This window comes from Bacillus rossius, chromosome 1, assembly GCF_032445375.1.
Source record: "Bacillus rossius redtenbacheri isolate Brsri chromosome 1, Brsri_v3, whole genome shotgun sequence".
In the NCBI taxonomy this organism is placed as follows: Eukaryota; Metazoa; Arthropoda; class Insecta; order Phasmatodea; family Bacillidae; genus Bacillus; species Bacillus rossius.
Genome location: NC_086330.1, coordinates 84,238,346 through 84,259,201, shown reverse-complemented (window position 1 = coordinate 84,259,201; position 20,856 = coordinate 84,238,346). Strand labels below are relative to the sequence as shown.

The window sequence follows — 20,856 nt, the reverse complement described above, 5'->3', positions numbered from 1 at the left end:
TACGCCACTACGTGTACATTATTATGTAAGGCATGCATCAAACAGGAATAGACAGGTTTCTTGACCTACTTGGGCCTCATTTCAAATGGCTGTGCATTTTGCCAGTCAGAGTCTGTTAAAGTTGTTGAATGGTCAGTTAAAAGAATTGTGGAATACAGAAAATGTATTTTTCTTCGCCCAGTACACTCTTGCATTTGTTCTCTGGCTCTTTTTGGTGCATCTTTTGGCTGTTTATTCCCACATTGCCTTTGATAATACCTCTTAAATGTTTCTGCCTTTTCATTATTTTTAGGCATGATGTTAAATCACTATCTTCAGCTGAATAAAATGAAAAGAAGAAACACCCTCCAATCGAATATAGCCTATTCCAAAAGTTTATAAGTCCTGACATTTCAAATCATAGTGTTCAGACCAAAATAAATTATACTTGTAAAGCTAACCTCTTAAGTCTATGCATCTTTTTTTTACATTTTCAATCATGCTATTCACTTAAAAATGATTGACTTATAAAGTAAGTTGCACAAATCAATAACTCTTTTCCACATGAATAAATAAATTTTAGATACTTTAATAAAATAAAAGAAATATGATGGCGTCAATCGTTAGCCGTTATGAAACTGAGGAGTAGACAAACACAAGCAGCATTAAGAGAATTCTATAACATCATTCTACGTAATTCCTACAGCCCCCCTTCCGTCCCCCCTTCCGGCCATTACAACTAGCATATGGCATGCTACGCTACGTGTCTTCCCCCTTTCCTTTTTGCTGTCTTCCCATTCAACTGCTAGTGCATGCGTTCGAGTGACGTCGTCGCTGACTTACTCATCTCCTCTACTGGTTTCCCCGCCACATACTATTCTGCTCATGCGATCAGAATTTTCATAACGCTCTAAAATTGTAGCCATTTCAGCAAAGAAGTTTCACCTTTAAAACTGATGACTTTCAGGTACAACACATGAGGTAAGTGTGCATTTCGCAGTGATTGAGGGCACACATATTCCAGTCATGCACCAGGAAAAAGAATTTAAAAAATAGCAGACCAAGAACCCCTTGACTTTTCATTTTGTAAATGGAGTCAAGTGACTGGACGTTAAAACAGTAACATTTTATGAATAATTTAGAAGTGCCTCGAAAAAGGTTTAGGATGTTAACTTAAATTTTTACTGAAATGTCAGATCGAGAAACTAATCCATACTCCACAATTTTTGAATACAAAATTATAATCTCTATTTCTTGTAACTTTTGGAGATGGCTACCAGAACATTTGAGAGTCAGCTTTTAACTGTAATTTCTTTTGAAAATTTATTCTGACATCCAGTTATAACAGTTATTTTTGTACTTTACTCCTGTTTGGTAATGTTCAGCTCACTTCGACTTGGCCTACAGGTGTGGGTAGATTTCCGAGTTAAATTTCTATTCATTGGAAATAAAACAGACAAAGTCAATTTTTAACCCAATCTCGCAATAAGAGTTGGTCATGAAAAAATTTTTTTCAGACAAAAGTTTTGGATAATATTTGGAAGGGTACTTCAAACAGATTTTATACTGTGCCTACTTAAGGAGTTATGAATTTGTTTATAGTTTTTTTATTTAAAAAAAAATAAAATCTTCCTGAATTCACCCACTTGGTACAATTTTTACTATTAACAAAACTAAACAGATATTTTTAAACTATATTTTGTGTATCAGTCTGTAATAAATTTGTGCAAAATTATGGCTGTTGTGGTGTCCATAAAAAGTAATTATTTATTTATATATCAATTAACCATACACACACACACACACACACACACACACACACACACACATATATATATACATACATACATACATACATACATACATACATACATACATACATACATACATACATACATACATACATACATACATACATACCTGTATGTATACATACACAATTTTGAGTATGGCACTGAAATTAAAAACTCTGTACAAATTATTGTGTGCAATAGGGTCATTCTTTAAAATCTACCCTAAAAAAAGTTAAAAGTTCAGATAACTTTGTTGTACTGTACCAGAAGAATTTTTGTACTGCCATAGCTCAAAAATGCTTTTTTTACTGGCATATGAGAAGCTCACAGCTATACCTAGCCTACACCTTGAAGCATAAAAATCATGGCACAAATTATCTTCAATAGATAGCTACTCACTAATACCCTGACACGTACAAAACTGCTGAAATTCACTATTTACATCCATAATAATAATGGACTTAATGCGGAGACTCACAGACTCCACCTTTTCTTTGGATTCAGTTAAAAACCACTTAAAATATTTATCTGCGTATTTTTTATACCTAGTGTAGTAGTTTTATCATAAAAGTAAACGTTTTTGCAATTATACTTTTCAAAAACAAAATTTTTAAATAATGAAATTAAATTATGAAAAGTTTAGATTTTTATTGTACGTACAGAAATTCAGTGATTATAAAACTTTAGTGCCCGTTATTTTATAAATAAATTATTATTTCCTGCCAGTACTTCCCTTAGTTTCACATGGTTTTTTTTTCGTAGCAGTGTGTATTGGTTTTTTGAATATCGTTAATTTTCTCTTTACAGTATTGTACTGTACCAGTAGCGGATCCAGAGGGGGGGCTAAGGGGCTCAAGCCCCCTCCAAAAGCATCTGGGTCCACTATTGTTTTAGTGTTTGCCTTGATAAAGCCTAGCCTCAGCTGGGTCAAGCCCCTCCCAAACCAAAATCCTGGATCAGCCACTGTACTGTACTCCAATTATTCCGGCAAGACAGACTGCGAAGACTCTACGTAGCAACAACGGCTTGTAATACAAAACTGCTCTGCTAGCACTTATCTCAGCGGTGTCGTGTCTCAGAAACTGACTCTCTGTGGACTCTTTGTGAAACATGTGACTGAACACAACTGTAGCTAGTTTTAGAGTTTTTTTACACCTTACCCACATGGAATTATTCTTAGTATTGGTTTTTTAATATGTATAATATGTCCTAGGAGAACAGACTTAAACTTCCGTACCATAAAAATATTCAACTTTGACAACTTCCCATTTAGTTATAATTCATACAAAGAATAACTCATATTTTTTTTAATATCGCATTACCATATCACACATGCTTATGTATTTTTTTGCTTTTATTTTACATGCATAGAGAAGGCCTACAAATTCTAAAAGATTATGCAAAATTTTGAAACCAATTTTATTTCCTGGGGTTTTGTCAAGGTCTCCAGAGGTTGCGCCCATTCCACAAATGCAAATACTTGCATAAGACAATAGTAGCATACCATTGATTTTAATTGTGTTATTTAACATAATCTAGCCTAATGCTTCTAAGAGCTTGCAACTAAAGCATGAACACTGTCTGCAGAACATCTTAACTCTCCAGCCGAGTGGGGGCCTCAATGGAAGTTTAAGAACCGCTGCTAAGGCTAGGTCTGTGTGTAAGAAAGCACATTTTACACGTGATCAACATGCATGAACCTTCGTTAGCAGTTCCTTAATCCTGTGTGTCGTCAAGAGGCGTTCAAGACTGTACGCTTCATGAGTTGTTCGTGTCATTCTGAAACTTTGAAAATGGCCCAGAAGAATTGGTTCATTTCACATGATGGCGAGGCAAAATTAATCAGGGTAATTAATAACAACTGATAAACATTTTTAGATTTTGTTTTTTTTTTCTTTTTCCCATCTAGTGTTTGAAAATCCACCCCTCCCCCCTCCAATTTTTCCCAATGGGGCAACCCCTGATTGGCATCTTTAGCCCTACGGGTTCCTCACCAGAGTGACTTCATTATTTTCGTAATTCACCTTGTCCAATAGACCAATACTTTCCATGGTTTAAAGAGTAAGTACCTGATTTTAACTGAAAATGGGACGTATTCATAATTAATATCAATGTTTTCAGTTTTGTATTTGAAATTGTACTTTTGAAATCATGAATAGGCATTATAAATGCAATCTAAATATCTGTAATAACACTATATTGAAAATTAGTAATTATAACAAAACATTTTTTATGGTTAGTGTGTATCCTGTCTTAATGTACAATATACGCTATCCAAGGTTATCTGAGAGTTGTTTTGTAACTTGAGTTTTGAAGATTTCCATCACTTATTTTAGCTTTTTATCAGGTATTTTAAATTAAGAAAACTATGTTTATATAGTAAAAACCAAAATGAATGCAGAATGTGTATATATGTATATATATATGTAGGCCCCTATGTGTATGTATATGTATACACACACACATATAAAGGATGTATCAAAATTCATGTTACAACGGTTCAGGGTAGAAATCTCTTATTATTTGCAACCATTTTTGCCAATAAACATGTTGCCGGAAACGCTTAGTTAAGCCCCTGTAGCCCCAGAAAGAGTCAGCGTAGGCAATCCGTTGTAGAGTGTTATGTTGTGGATGTGTGGGCGTTTGAGTAGAGAAATAACCTTTTTAATCGTGGCACAGATTTTAATTTCACTCTGAAATCAATCACAGCTTCAGCTTTGTTTCACAACATTGAAATTGTTGCATACGTTTTAACATTGTGACAGCCTAAAGCAACGGCTCAAAAACACGCCCACCTTGAGTGACACAGAGGTGGCAACGGCAAATCATGTTTTCACGGATACGCTGGAGCATGTGTGGAGTCGACCTTATGATTTCGAACGCTTCAATGATACGCTGTGTAAGCTCTTCTACCGTTTCTACTGGCGTAGCGTAGATAAGCCATTTTACGTAACCCCACAGAAAGAAATCTAACGGGGTTAGGTCCGGTGACCTTGGCGGCCATGCGACAGGGCCCGCTCGTCCAATCCATAGGTTTGGAAATGTTTGGTTTAAATACTCTCGCACTTGCAGGGAAAAATGAGGTGGTGCCCCGTCATGTTGGTACCACATCACACGTCGGAAATGCAATGGAACCTCTTCTAGAAGACCTGGTAGTTTGTTCTGAAGGAAGTGGAGGTATCTGGCGCCGGTAAGTCGTAGCGGAAGAAAAAAAGGTCCGATGAGTACGCCGTCAACAATACCGGCCCACATATTAACTGAAAAAACGTTCCTGGCGAGCTGCAACACACGTTGCATGCGGATTGACATCATTCCAAACATGACTGTTGTGCGAATTGAGAATAGCGTCTTGAGTGAACTTGGCTTCATCGCTGAATAAAACCGCTAACTTGGGGTTCCTCAATACTCTTCGAATGTACCAACAGAAAAGGTCATGCGAAGAGGATAGTCCGCCGGACCCATGTGTTGCACTTTTTGAAGGTGGTACGGGTACAAGAGTTGCTCATGAAGAACTCTCCAAACAGCCATTTTGTCAGCGTCCATATCGGAACCTTCTGCCCTTGTGCTTGTATCCGGACTCTCCTCAAATCTCTGAAGTACATCTTCTTCGAAACTGGGAGTACGAACCCTGCGTGGAGCACCAGCATTTGGTCTTGTGACGGCACATGTACCAGTATCACGCATTCGCTGAGTAAGTCTTGCAAACATGGTGTGAGCTGGAATCCTACGACCCGGATATCGTTCTTCGTACAGACGACGGGCGGCTCGTCCATTTTGTCTAGCTTCCCCGTAAACAAACAGCATGTCCGTGTACTCACTAAACATGTACTCCATTGAACTCCACTAAAACGTTGTCCTTTTCAGAAACACACCACAAGTTTGCTTGTACGACAGAACAGTCAACGACAGACCACCAGTGATATCAAAACACACTGCGACACTGCGATGTCACGCTACGCAGTGCTATGGCACGGCACGAACGGAAGAAAAGAGGTGAGGGCGCCACTAACGGAAGTAAAAAGGGGCGGGGGTCAGCATTCGACATCGTACAGTCCTCTCGAGCGCTGCCGGGCGTCGTAAACACGTAATTCACCACAGCATCGTCTGTCTCGCACAAAGCCCAATGGGTTTTCTACGCTGACTCTTTCTGGGGCTACAGTGGCTTAACTACACGTTTCCGGCAACATGTTTATTGGCAAAAATGGTTGCAAATAATAAAGAGCTTTCTTCCCTCAAGTGTTGTAACATGAATTTTGATACATCCTGTATATACACATTGTGTGTGTGTGTGTGTATATATATATTATATAGACACACGCACATACTGGCTCGTAATTGTGAAATGAATTGAATCTCAATAAGTAGAAACAGGTTCCGTTGAAAATGCTCTTACCTCCAAAGATTTCGTCAGAAAAAACTAATTGAGCACAGTGTAGCTTACTCAGCTCACAACTAACCTAGGACATATGTTGTACCTCTGCCATAGTTCGTTTAATGTTGACATCAAATAAGTTTTTATGAATTGACTGTAGCAGTTTTTGTGTTTTAAGGAAACAAATATTACAAACGAGTAGACTGAAAACATGTTTCCAAAATATGCTTTTACAGAATTCAAAATTTGTTTTCATTCAAAAATCATCCCTAAAAATTAAATGGGAATTAAATATTTCTATTCAAAATTTTCTTATATAATAATAGTAGATTTGTATATAATTGCTACAAACATATAATTAACAATAATTATCTTCTTGATAATACTGGAATCATAGCAACTATATTAGACAGTAATCAACAACCTTTAATATTATGTAAACTAACCAAAGCTAAAACATTTTATACAGAATCATCACAAATTTCAATAAGCTTGTAAGTGATTTTCCTTTATCAGATAATAAATTAAATGTAAAAAAATATTTATCTCACATTTAATTTTCAATTTTTTTAATGTAAAATATTATGTTTCTTATTTTTGTTTTGTTTCATCTTTGTCTTTATGGATTAATGTTTTTTGTATCGTGCATACCATTAAAGGCTAACAGCTGTAGGTAGGCATGTAACAAATCTTAAATAAATAAATAATCTTACCAGTACTTAACTATATGTATCTTTGGCTAGTTCGACTTTGATTTCTTGTCAAAGATTTCCAGTACAATATTTTTAACTATCACCAATTTATTTCTTTATGAAAAAAAAAAGTTTTCTCCGTAGCATAAACTAAATTGCAGCAAAAAATGTTTGAAATGCAGCATGAACCAATTACAAAACTTAAGGGCGAATGAAAGCTGCAATGAGTTTTGAAAAATAGTCGTCAAAACTTAATGTTAATCTTATCTCCCAGGAAACGTACAGTAATGATGTGTATCATACTCGTTGTGTTCAGGCAAGAAGTATTCGGAAAGTAAAGTATTTTTGCAACAAACACAAATTTAGATGTTAAATAACATTTGTATATTATCACATTGGTGAGAGAACTATCATAAATTAATATATTTTTGTAATTTTTCATATCTAAGTAATATTAGGTATATGTGTTATGTAAGTTATATCTGCTAATATTTCTTTTGTTAAAATTTTAGTATTTTACTATTAAAATACACCTAGATGATTCTTTGGCAAGTTCTCACTGCTTTACTGATCAATACAGTGTTCAAAACAGAAAGTGCCTAAACGAAAAGGTGCGTATAGTATGTAAGTATGTCCAAAGGAAGGAAGTCCTGTTTGCGATGAATTAAGTCAAATTTCTTCAAGGGTTGCAAATAAATTATGATTTTCACCATCAAAAAATACAAGTGATTCGGCTGTGTTCACTTACTCTTGTATAATAAAAAAATATTCATTGGTATGGTAGCCTATCTTAATATTCAGCTAGTGATTACAATATCTGTGTAGAATTTTGGGAAAAAAATTAACAACCTTTCAGGTACCTTGTGAAGTAAACTGAAAGCATAAGCTCTCCTGTAAATAATTAACAAGGTTAGAAGATATTAGGAAGAAATATACTTAAGTGACAGATAACTTAATGAATTAAAAATATCTATGTATGGGATGTAACAATACAATAAATTTGGTCTTTGTCTCACTAATTGGGATTCATCGTTTGTAACAGAAATATTGTTACCTGAAGATTCACTTCATCCGACCTTAAAAAATATATTCACGCTTGAGTTTATCGAGTATAATATTTAGCATTCACTTAAGCAGGAATTACAAAGTCCGTTGCCTCCAGCCATCGATCGCATGACCTGTAACCAATCATATGACCCGAAAAATTCCATCCGTCCATCCATCAAAAACTTGGTAACTTCATACTTTATGGATGGACGGATGAAATTATAACCTTCAAATGGTTGCAAGGGTTTTACATGTCAAATTTTATCATATTAAAAGTTTTTGAATTTTTTTAAAATTCTTAAGATATATTATTTAGATGATTACATGTTTTTTTTATGTTTGAAGGTATTTTAAAGTTTCTGTTTTGAAACAAAAATTGTCAGATTCACAAAAGTGTTATTAATTATGCATGGTAACTCTAAAAATATTGAAAAAAATACCATAGTGAAAAATATTGAGTCTAATGAGTTATAAGTGTATAGCTTACTTAACTTACATGATTGTTGAACTAATCTAATTATACAAGATAAATTTTCCCCAAATTTAAGTTTTTTTCAACATTTGGCAGCATATATAAGGGAAAATATTATGACAGAAGAACAGAGTATTGTAAATTGTTCGGTGGCTGACCGACAAGCAGAGGATGAACAGATGGACGACAGACGAACACAACAGGTTTTTGTAATTATGACTTCAACCTGAAATATACCAATATCACAGGGGCAGTTCTTAAAGTACCTATTTATAACTAAAATTCATGGTCCATCATTGTTATTCCAGTTTACCGCAATGTCTTGAAATCATAGAAAACTGGAATAAGGATGACAGAACTCAAATTTGAACCCTGGGCAGTTTGTAGAATCTAAACTTTTATTATGCAGTGATCTCCCAGTGTATCAGGTAACAAATTGGAACTATAACAAAATATAAAAAAAAGCCACTTGTGCTAACTAAGCATTCAGTCTGAACATAATTTTTTAAGAAAACAATGATGGAGAACTTTCAAGGTCACTAACAAAGCTCTCAAAAAATACTAGCATTACCTACCCTTTATGAAATGTGAGGGTTGATTGAAATTTATCATAGCAATAGTATGATTTGAGGGATTCAATATGACACAATAGACAAACATTACATTTAATTTTTTCACATTTTGAAAGGCTTTTAATCATTTAATTGTGACAGTCATTTAGCTAAGAAATGTTGCAAATAAAAGTCAAATTTGAACCAAGAAAATTTAAATGATGCTTAAAATTAATTTAAAAAGGATACAGATAAAGTAAACACAATATTAAAGTGTAATTGAATACGTAACATATTGGAAAAATATACCTACATACTATAACAAAACCAAGTCAATCAGATTTGCATATTGAATTAGATATGATCAGTGGCTGAAGAGATAAGAGTCAGTCTTGTTACACTGAGGTCATTAGATTTTATGTGGGGGATGGAGCAGAGATGGAATGTGTTGGTGAAGGAAACGGGAGTATCGTGAAGCGACCCACTGTTTCTCCGCACGTCTGTCATGTTCCCTACTTAGGTAAACTTTGGGTTTGACCTAGCTAGGAATTGAATTCGGTGAGATACAAATGCTCTGACCACTTATGCACTGTGGCTTCTACTATAAATGATGAAGCTTATAATGATAAAAGGGGCTTTCGTTCTCTAGTTAATTAAAAAAATTAGCCAATATTATATTTGGGTAGCGATAATGTATCCCGTTTCATTCTCAAATGATTGTGACAGTTATAGCACCCCGTTTACATCTCTATTTAATAAGGTTGCCTGGTGGAATTTTGAGAAGAAATTTTATTTGTGATTCTCAGTGTATGTTTATGGTCAGATGTAGTTTATGGTCACTGCTGCTCCTGCTCCCTGTAGCAGCAGGCAACCGGCACAGCTGACGTGTGTACATGAATTTTCTACACTGCCAATGAGGACACTTTTTCGAACATTCCCGTCTTAAACGGCTAGTTGTGCGTCAGTCACCTGTGGCTACGCTGTATTCTTATTATTTCAGATTCAGTTAGCTTTACAAACCTTTGTTTTGGAGCGTGTGTTCCAGCGCGAGTGTGCCGTGTTTTTGCAGAATTTTCTAAAACCAGTCCACAAATCCTTTAATTAGGGTGTTGGGTTTTTCGACTGCCTTTTTGTCTATGGCTCTCAGAGTTTGATGACGATGATGACAGCGACGATGACTAGTTTTGTACGTCAACCTGAAATACATACAAGCTACTTAGATGGGTCGAGTAAACTTGTTGTTTGAATGGGAAAATTTGATGGATCTGTAGAAGTAGTCAGCAGCCCAAACCAATAGGACCCATTTCAATTTAGTATTATCTTCTGATTATATTCTGATTGTAAACTGTCACTTTTTATGTTGAGATGGAGTAACAGTTTATAATGTTATATATGATTCCTATTGTCTTCAATGGGTGAGGTGTTTTTCCAATTTGTTTAAGAGTTTACTTAGTGTCTTTTAAGGTTTTTTATATCAGAAGGAGAAAACTAGTTAGAGAATTAAATGTAAATCGAAAGAAAAAATTTGTCATTTATCCTGATCAATGTGACTACTGTGAGAAATGAGTCGAATAAATAAATTGTTGGACAAAATATTTTTGTGGTTTTTTTCTGAGTTTATACTGTTACGATTTACCGCGGGTTCGTAAAGGATAGCCCAATTAAAGATTTTATTACACTACACAGTTTTATTTATTGCCACTACTTATGTCACTTACAAAAATCTTCTAAAATGGCAAATAATTAATTACACTTCAAGAAAGGTCTATTCCCCACTCACTCGTTCCACACACCTCGCTGGGCCGCACCTCTGGCGCAACTCTTGCCGCAGCACCCCTCGTGGGTCTCCACTGCGGAACTCCATCGCCACACTCCGCCGTCGCAGACGCACTTCCCCTTTGTCGAGGATCCGCTCGACTCCTCGCTCGCAACTTCGCTCGGGACTCCACCGCACCCGCGACTCTATCGCCCGGAAACTCCGCCGCGGGAGAACTCCCAACTGAACACTCCGAACTGACTCTTACGCTCACGGACTTCCTCGGGCATATATATATAGGCCCCGGCGCAATGCCAGAACTCACGAGAGCGGCCTGGGCCAGTCGCGTCATCGCGAGCCGTCCTTACGGCAGAAATCTCTCAAACACGTGTCGGCGGCTCGCGTAACTTTGCAGCTGGCAGGTTTCAGATGTCAAACTAACAGTGCCGCGCGGGGGGAGCGGAGGGCTGGAGGGAGATAAAGCGGCGACCCAGGTGCGCGCGGAACATCTCATGTTACGGTGGCATGTGATGTCAGCCCAGCTAGCTCTGCACCTGCGCGTGACGCGGCCTTGCTAACGTTCGTAACAATACTTTAGCCATTATGTATTCACAAGATGTCTACATGTCACAGAAGTGACAAAGCTGAAGAACTGGTTACGAAAGTTACGAAAATGTCTCAAACTAATGGTACTGGAAGTCAAATACTTCATTTATAGCAGCATTTTACTAACTTTCATTTAGTTTTTTTTTAGTATATCTTCCGTTTATTAGTCTCACATTACATACAAATAGCTGGAGACTGTCCTCTTAAACATGTAGAAATAGCTCAGAAAAGGTTTCATCTTTCCTGCAAATAGTAGGCCTATATCTGTTTCATATTATGTTTGTAGGCACCTACTTTAAGGTTTTGCTCCTACATTTTCCTAGCTTTTGCATTATATAACACTCCTAGATATGTACATGTTGTTATGAAAATACACGTAACATTGGTTGGTGTACAATATAATTATATCAACTGATACATTACTCATTTTTTATAAAGAATACAAATTTTTGATTTTCAAGAAAGGGTAGAATATGATTCGAAGTATCATAAGTTTATAACAAGAAAGGAATAGAGTAAGTTATCCGGAAGATTTGAACTGAAGGTAGACTGCTTAATATAATGTGCAGTTTCAAACAGATGGAGAAATTTGCACCACCTTCATAATATTGAGAATAATTTCGTTTGGCTTATTTTGTTCAAAAAAAGTTATTCATAGATTAATATTTCATAATACTGCTATCAGGGTACTGAAGACTATACTAGTGGAATATTTTACATAACTTTAGATTTTTAAATGCAGTGTACTACTGACTGACTGTGCTAATTTAGAAATGAGTAATGCTGTGGATAATTTTCTTTTTTTTTGTGGTCATTCAATGGCTTATAGGAAAAAGTTGGACAGTTTATCAGTGAAAAATTATCTTATTCATAATATATACTTGATGTCTTTCGAACAAATTGATACTTTACAATAGACAACCTCTTGTTGCAAAAAGAAGCTGAACAAATAGTTGTGCCAGTTTAGCAAGTATTCACTGCGAAGTATTTTTGAATTGCTTAATGCAAGATAGTGAGTGATAGTATTCTTAAAAAATATTATCTAATTTTATTATTTTTTTGGTCCTATAAACAAATTATATACCACAGATGGGCATATTCAACATATCCCCCTTCCCCAAAAAAAGCATAAACACTGAATGATGCATACATTCTAGAGAAATATGTTTGTAAAGTTCATTTTTAGCTGTTTCTTGCAAAACCTGTCAGTAATTTTTGTTCAAACATGAATGTTTATTAACCCCTTAGCTTAATCATTAAATTACAAATATTGTGTCAAAAAATAATAATTTTTTTTATTGCTTAAGTAAGTAACATGAAATGAAACAATTTCACTGGAGAAAAAGTGATACCTATAGTTGACATAGAACTTCAGCTATGCACATTTTAAATAGACATATTTTAAAAGCCCGAGTATACTCGTTTAGGTACAATTTTTTATTTTCTGTAAACCAAATTGACTCAAGAAAGAGAAAATTTACATAACTAATTTTACATATAACTTACTAAATATATTAAAATATAAAATGGTGACATGCTAATAAGACATAGAAAATATGTTTTTTTCGACAACAATTTGATTACATACTTTTGTTAGATTATATATATTTTTTTGCCTATTGGAAAGTCACATTTCTGATGTTAAAAAAATATTTCAGATACCCACCTGTCAAGCAAATTAGATCCAAAAAGTAAAAATTTACTTAGCTAACACTGTTTATAACTTACAAAACTAAAGAAAAAAATGCACGTGAGACTTAAGTTTCACACATAACAATTTACTTTGCATTGATATATTATATCTAGTATTTCTAAAATATTTCAAATATATTTTCTATTTATGGTTACTAGAAATGCAGACATATAATTAGACCATTAGTTTTTGAAAATTACTTTCCTAAAATGAGTTTGAACATGGAAGTGTATAAAAAAACTGGTAACTCATAAGCAACCTATAATGTTCATGTCCATGTCAATTCAAAATTGATCATGCTGCAGAAACACTCATAATACATCAATACTGTACTCATAAAATCACTGTCTCATGGAAATAGCACAAAATAATATAATCATACCCAAAACCAAAACAAATTATTCCAAGTGTTTTTCATTTCACTAAAACATATTGACAACTTCTGCATGTTTTCAAATGTTTGTCGCTGTATGATATGCTTTGAAGCAGGGAACTATGCACAAGGCAACGTCACAGTCTTCGCAGTAGTACCTGGACTCCCTTCTTGCCTTTTTCCCTTTGCAGTCACGTACACGACTGCACATGCCGCAAAGTTTCGTGGGGTGTTGTTTCTTCGGGGTTGGTGGTAGAATGGAGGGGAAATGCCTGCCAGTCAATCGCAAGGGGCTAGTGATTGAAGATGGACGACCCACTGCTTTGGGATAATTGTCATAATTCCTGTATTTTTTGAACATCGTATCAATAATATCGAGCCGGAAATCAAGAGCGCTTTTTTGACCTCCTGTCTTTTTATACAGAACAAATGCGTTCCACAAAGCTAGTTCCAGAAGGTGAAAAAAAAATTTCTTGTAATACTTCTTCCCTCTTTTACGTGTCACAGGGTTGTCTGCTAGATGCTGATCAATTTTATCCACTCCTCCCATTGTTTTCTTGTATGCAACCACTGCCACAGGTTTCATTTTCTCGTTATTTCTCTTGTGTGTAGTCATCATCTGGGCAGTGTGAATGGAAGTGAGCATGCATACATCTTTTTTATCTTTCCATTTTATCGCTGTTATTTTTCCCCTCTGATAAGCAGTAACCTCTCCACTCTTCAGTTTCTTGTTGCGAAACGAAGATGGCCGTACTGTGCCATAAACGTCAGTCCGTTTTGAAACGAGCAGATCAGCCAATTGTGGAGAGGTGTAATAGTTGTCTATTGTTAGGCAGTAGCCATGGTTCAAAAGTGGCTTCATCAATGTCATTACAATTTGTGTTGACTGGGGCATGTCTTTATAGCTTTCATCAAAAGACGTTCCTTTCCCTGTGTAGATTATAAGAGACCAAAGGTAACCACTCAGTGACTCACAAATCATGAAGCTTTTTATCCCAAATCTCGCTCTCTTCAAAGGTAAGTATTGTATCCACCCCAATCTGCCATTGTAAAGCATCAAACTTTCGTCTATGGTAACATCTTGTTCTGGAGTGCAATCACTGCGGAAAATCTTGTTCAAGTGTTCTAAAACTGGCCAAATTTTATTGAGTTTTGGTTGTGGGTGGTTTTCCGGATCATAAGTATTGTTGTCTGTAAAATTAAGACATTTCTGCAACAACAAAAACCTTGTGTAACTAAGGACTTGGCGAAAAATTGGCGTCGCAAGAATTCAATTTTTTGTCCAGTACATTTGATAGGTAGGTTTTTTCACAATGCTCTGGAGCAACACAATGGCAAAAAAAAATGTGTATTTCATCACTTGTTGTGTCTTTCCATTGGCTAATATTTTTTTTCCTAGCATACCTGTTTGTCTCTGTAACAATAATATCTACTTGTTCGTCATCCATAAAATAATTTATATACTGAGTTATGTCTTGTTCAGGATCATGCTCAAAATGAATGCCAGCATTACCTGTAAATGGAAACCGTGGTGGATTTGGAGGTAATGTATTAGGATCAATTTCCACCCACTGACGTGCACTTCTAATGACATCTTCAGAAGAGCTTGAATCTTCATCTTCAACAGATAATGATTCCTGGTCACTATCAGTTATACTCTTCATCACTCACCATATTTTAGTACAGTTCATAGAAACTAATATTTGCACACAAGAACTATACGGAATGTTTCACCGCATCTAACATCAAATTATTTCCCGCCAGTTACTTGCTTACATATAAAAAAAAATATATCTAAAATGCTATCTATGGAAAAATAAAGTAACTAAAAACTAATGAAGGAATGATTGGTCGAAGTACACAGTAGCCTACATCTCCCGTGTCTAAAATATACTACAGCTCTATGTAAGAAGAAATTACGTAACTAAAGTAAAATCGATTGCTCGAAGTATGTCAGCGATACACCAAGCACAGTTGGTATATATAGAGTGATATCTATCAGCTAAATATGTAACTGCCGTTAACTGTGTGTTCTAGGCAGCTATCTACAGGCAAGAAAGCAAATTCACATCAGCGAACGTAAATGTTCGGGATTTTTAGTATTTCTTAGAACTTTGCACAACCACCCGAATATATTCGGGTTTTTAAATTTAGGTAAAAATTAAAAACCAGAATATTCTCGGGATTTTAAGTTAAGAGGTTAATATGTTGATGTCAATTGAATAAAATATTACAGTGCAAGTATAAAAACATAGCTTATTGTGGTTAAAGGAGAACGTAAACATAGACTGGTGCTTTCAGCGACTTGTTGGGACTAAATAAGTAGTTAATTACTAATTAAATATAATTTCTTTGTTCTTGTGTTTTATAAGCAAAACTTCATTACAGGTGAGTAATTTTAAAGGCACACACAAAGCTAATCACGAGAAAGCTTCTTATATGAAAGTTATAATTATTTTTAGTTAGATGGAAATTCACATGTCGTGATGATAATAGCATACCATAAAGTAGTAAATAAGACCATTCTAGGGTTATAACAAAAGTGTAAGCGTTGAGTTGCTTTTGACCAGTTGTGACGAATAAAATGAGTGCTAATTGGGCGGGATGTATTCTGTTACATTGTAGCTTATTTTTTCAATGTTAAGTATTTGAGATCCTACTCTTTTAAATATCAGACTTTTAAATGACAGACTTTGAACACTTTTTGTTAGCTGAATCTGTTGTGAGTTGCTATTCAATTGTATGTATGCCAAAATGTCTAAAAGCAGGTTATTGGCTTAGAGGTTGAGTAAAATATTGAAAATATTGATGGCTTCCCCCCCCCCCCCCCCCTACAATATAAAGTTTTGTGGCACCTGTGCTTACATAAAATTACCAAAATTGCATTTTTTCCCCTTTAGGTTTAAAATCATGTCAACGATAAGGTTATTTCAGACTGTAAAAATTGGAATTGGGAAAGTTTTGCAGAAATATATTAGTTATGTTTTTGATTTAATAACTATGCTAGCACATTCTTGGCTTCATTTAGGAGAACTAAATACTAATGAATACCTAATTCAAGATTGTATGTAAATTTGAGATCTGCTTCTTTTTATTATCACCATATACCTGTATATTAATACAACAACAACTCAAATATATTTATCCCTGTTTGGCAAAAAGGCAAAAACCATGCTGTTAGTAAATCTATATAAATTTGGTATCTTTAATAAAAAAAAAATTTGTAGTTAAAAGTAGTATGAATAAAAATAGTTTATTATTGAATAATTTTTATCAACTATATTATTATTATTTGTTTGTTTGTTTGTTCAAGTATTGTGCAAAAACTACTGGACCAACATTTTGTGTTTAAAAGCTAATGATTATTCTCAAAAACTGGTATATAGAGTTATAACAATAAAACCACAGTTTTTCACAACCAAGAGCAACCAATACCCACTTCTACCAATACTTCTAAGTATGTACCACATACATAATCTATTTTATTTATTTTGTCACAATCAATTACTATTTCATGATTGATAATAACATTTTTATTACATGATGTGATAAAGAAAAAAATCACCATGCGATTATTTGCAGAGGGACACACACTGTTAGTAATTACATTATTGTTACAAGTACTATTTTTATATGTAGCAGTTCTGTTGATAACAACTCATTATTGAGGATAGTGAATTGTTTTTATTGTCATATTTTATCATTTTCTATGGTGTTGATAGTACAGATTTCATTTTAATTTTATTTTGATTTTACGTATAGTGGACAGCGAGACCACTCACTGGAGACTGCTCCGTTCAACCAGAACGATGCAGTTGTGTCGGGGAAGGAATTGACCATGGCTTGTTTGAAGGAAAATTCTTGGCGTCAGCCGGATTGATTAAGGGTAACCATGGAAAACAGAAATAAAGATGGCTGAACTGGGATTCAAACACAAGCCCTTTCAAGCAGAATGTATCACTTAATTCAGTAACCTTATTTTTGTCTAAGTTCACCAACTGGAATGCAGTTATCTACTGGGCCAGTTTTTCCGCAGTAATTGTTGAAATTGCATTCAAATTGCTTAAATTTTGGATGAAGTAATGGATGAACAACTTTTTTTTAATATACCTTTGGTTTTTGTCCTTCCATCTGTTTTTTTTTTAACTTAATTTGTTGCACTTGCTTCTTGCCTGACGGAAATCAGCTGGAATATATGGCCCCATATTTTTCACTAGCTTGAAGAATCCTTTTGGATTTTTCTTCCATTTGCTTTCACTTTTGACCACTTCACAATCTTAGGTTCTGTTCCAATCATACTTTCCCAGGGCTATGGTCCGATTTCAGAGATGGCATACAAACAATTTTAGTTTAGTTTGTTTCCAAATGTGTTCACAAACTTATTTTCTCACTCAGAATCATGATCAGGTGATTTTTAACCTTACACAATATTGAAAGTATTCCGAATCATCATAAGTAATACTGAACAAATCAAAACCACCAAAATAGGGAGCACACCATTAGTTTGAATTAGCTAACAATCCGAGTTCTCACTTACGCCAATTTTATAATAGTGTTAATTTTGTACCATTTTAAGTACTGGGTGTGAATAATTTCCTTATTTTTACTTTAAAGATATAGACAATATAAAATATTAGGTGTGTATAAGATTTTTTTCATAGCAAAACATTGAAGGTTGAAATTTCATAAGTGGTAGTGGTAGGCATGTTTAATTTTTAATATAGATTAAGTAAATATGCTGATGCTGTATTTACTGTTTCTGTCCTAGAATATATTATTTTACCTTAATTAAATCAGGCTTACAGCATACACATTTAAAGAGGGAGCCCATTTTAAAATTTGTGTAACACGTAACTATTTTAATTTAATTTAATTCATGCTACCTTCTACATTTCCATATTTCATTGTTTAAACATACATAATAATCATTAAATGCTTTCCTGTTTCACGTCATTACAGATACCTATAATATTTTAAAATTTTTGAAACAATCACATCTGTATTTCAAATGTTTAATACAGGTATCTAAATCGTTAACTTACATGTTAGAAGGTTAATATAAATAGAAAAATTAATAAATTTTCACACTACTACTCTTTTCCCACTGATATGCTTATGCGAAAATTCAGAACTACATAGTAAATACGGCGATATCCGTTAACCAAACAAAACCCATTTTTACTGCCTGAGGAGAGAAATCCAAAATATTTATAATAAACTAAATTTATTTATGAATTTTTTTTCTTGCCAGATATACCATATAGGTACGTACTGATTAAATGGATCCAATAATTTTTTTTCTTTTTAAAACAACTCTCACCCCCATTACAACTTTAGAGGTGAAATTTCAGAAAACATTATAAATTCACTTTTATTAGATGGGTAGATATAATTTTCTTTATTAGAGAATCATATTCATACCATTTCAGCCCTTCTAATTTTGAAATTCGTAAAGTGGTAGAAAAATAGTTGATATATTTTCTGTTTTTGTAAGTAATATCTCCTTTTTTGATTAGCTTCTGTGATAGGTATGATTTTTATAATAAAATAAGACTGACAGCCTTTTCATTCCCTTTGAAGTAGAATATTGAAAAATGTTAAGATAAACCTTCTATAAATATCATTATATAGTTTATTCTTGCTCAGTTTCTTATCACCTGCTTGATTTGCTTAGAGATACAATTTATTACAAAAAAACTAACTTTACCTCCATTTCACTCGAAACTACCATTGTGTTAAAACTTTTAAACATACTAAAAACATGTTACATAATTGATTATGTTTATTATTGTTCATCAATTTGGAGATGATAATTTTTATGTAAATCATAACTTACCCTTTTACCTCTTTGAAGTATAATTTTTAAACAATTAATAAAAAAAAAAAAAACATGACATAACTTATTATTTAAATTAGTCGTGCTTAGTTTCTTGCCTTCCGCTTGATTTGCTTTAGATATTAAATTTTTTATTTCAAATATGTACAACCATATCAGTTTTTTACTCTCTTTAAGATATAAGATGTGTAATTAAAAAAAATTAAAACACCCTTTTTAACTCATTATGTAAATTGATTATGATAATTTTATTATCTCTAACTTTATTTGTGTTTATATATGACTCATTACTATTAAAATTAACCTACTTCTTTTTACCCTATTTGCGGTCAGATTTAAAAAAAAAGTAAAAAGAATTGTAAGTTCAATATGCAAATTATTCATGCTCATTTTATTACCCTTGCTTAATTTTTTTTGAGATATGACTTTGACTATAAAACACAACTTATTACCTTTTCACCCCTTATGCTGTCGAATTGTGAGAAAAAAAATAAACATGGAAGGCAACTCATTATATACGTTATGTGTGTTCATTTTCTTACACCCTGCTTGATTTTCTATGTTCCCGTACATGAATGAACATCTCCCTCCTCTGCCCCTCTTTGATTCTCTGGCAGAATCTGAATGTGTGAGGGTAAGGAGTCGTGTGCCCTGACTCACCGTGTTCCTTCATTGTGCGGCTCCGCTATCTTCATTCCGCACACATTCACTCTGGCGGCATTGCGATACGGTGAGCTGGCTAGCAGCGTACTCTTAGTGATTCACTTTGAGCATGTGAGGAAGGTCCTGTCTGCTGCCGTCCAGGTTGTGGACATTGGCAGCACTGCTGGGAGCAAGTAAGGCATATCTGGAGCAAGGGACTGGTCCTGTACTTACACTCTGGAGCAAGAGGTGCTTCTGTACTCATACATTGCTTCTTATAGGTCCTTACCACAATATACGCTCAGGTTTGATGTCACACAGTTAATGTTTTTTTGATTTGTTTTCTCAAAAATTTTGCTTACTGATGTTTGATTTTAAAACAAACATTGAAACTACTGTAAGTGGTTTAGGGGTTGTCCTTAATTTACAAGCTAGAATAAAATTGTTACTAAAAGGCCTGCGAGAATATTTATAATATATGTAATAATAAATATATTTGCTTCTTTTTTTTTTACATTTTTTAAACAGGAAATTTAGCACTCACAAAAGAAAGCTTGTGGGTTAGTGCATCTAGACACTTAAATATACATGCAGCATTTTAACTAATGTAAACATTAAAAAAATTGTAACAATGGACAAATAAATAAATAAAATTAACTTAAGAAATCTTACATTAGTTTTTATAAAGTTAAAAATTAAAAAAAACAGTTAATCTAAATACCAGGAAAAGTATAAAATTGTTTTGAAAAAAAAATTATTTATAAAAAAGTCAAAAGTTAATATTTTGACTTTTATATTATATATTATTTATTAATATTACTTATATATTAATATTAATGAACTCTAAATGGATTTTGTGACCTAACACATCCTTTTTTTGAATGATGTGTGGCTGAAATGTTGAAATCTAGCATAAAAAGCATACTATTGGAGCACACTTTGGATGATATGCAGCTGCATTATCTCAGGTTTTATTGGCATGGCATCTTGCGGAGCACATGCGAGGTTTAAAGGTCGCTGCTGACGGCTCATTGGGACGCAGGT

The 20,856-nt window shown here is 34.1% G+C and overlaps 1 protein-coding gene across 1 annotated transcript in view; it reads left to right on the top strand.

Annotated features, from left to right (window-relative positions):
* Window positions 1-20,856, top strand: part of LOC134538729 (serum response factor homolog) — a 155,562-nt gene that overhangs the window by 20,421 nt on the left and 114,285 nt on the right. The gene's annotated exons all lie outside the window — the stretch shown is intronic.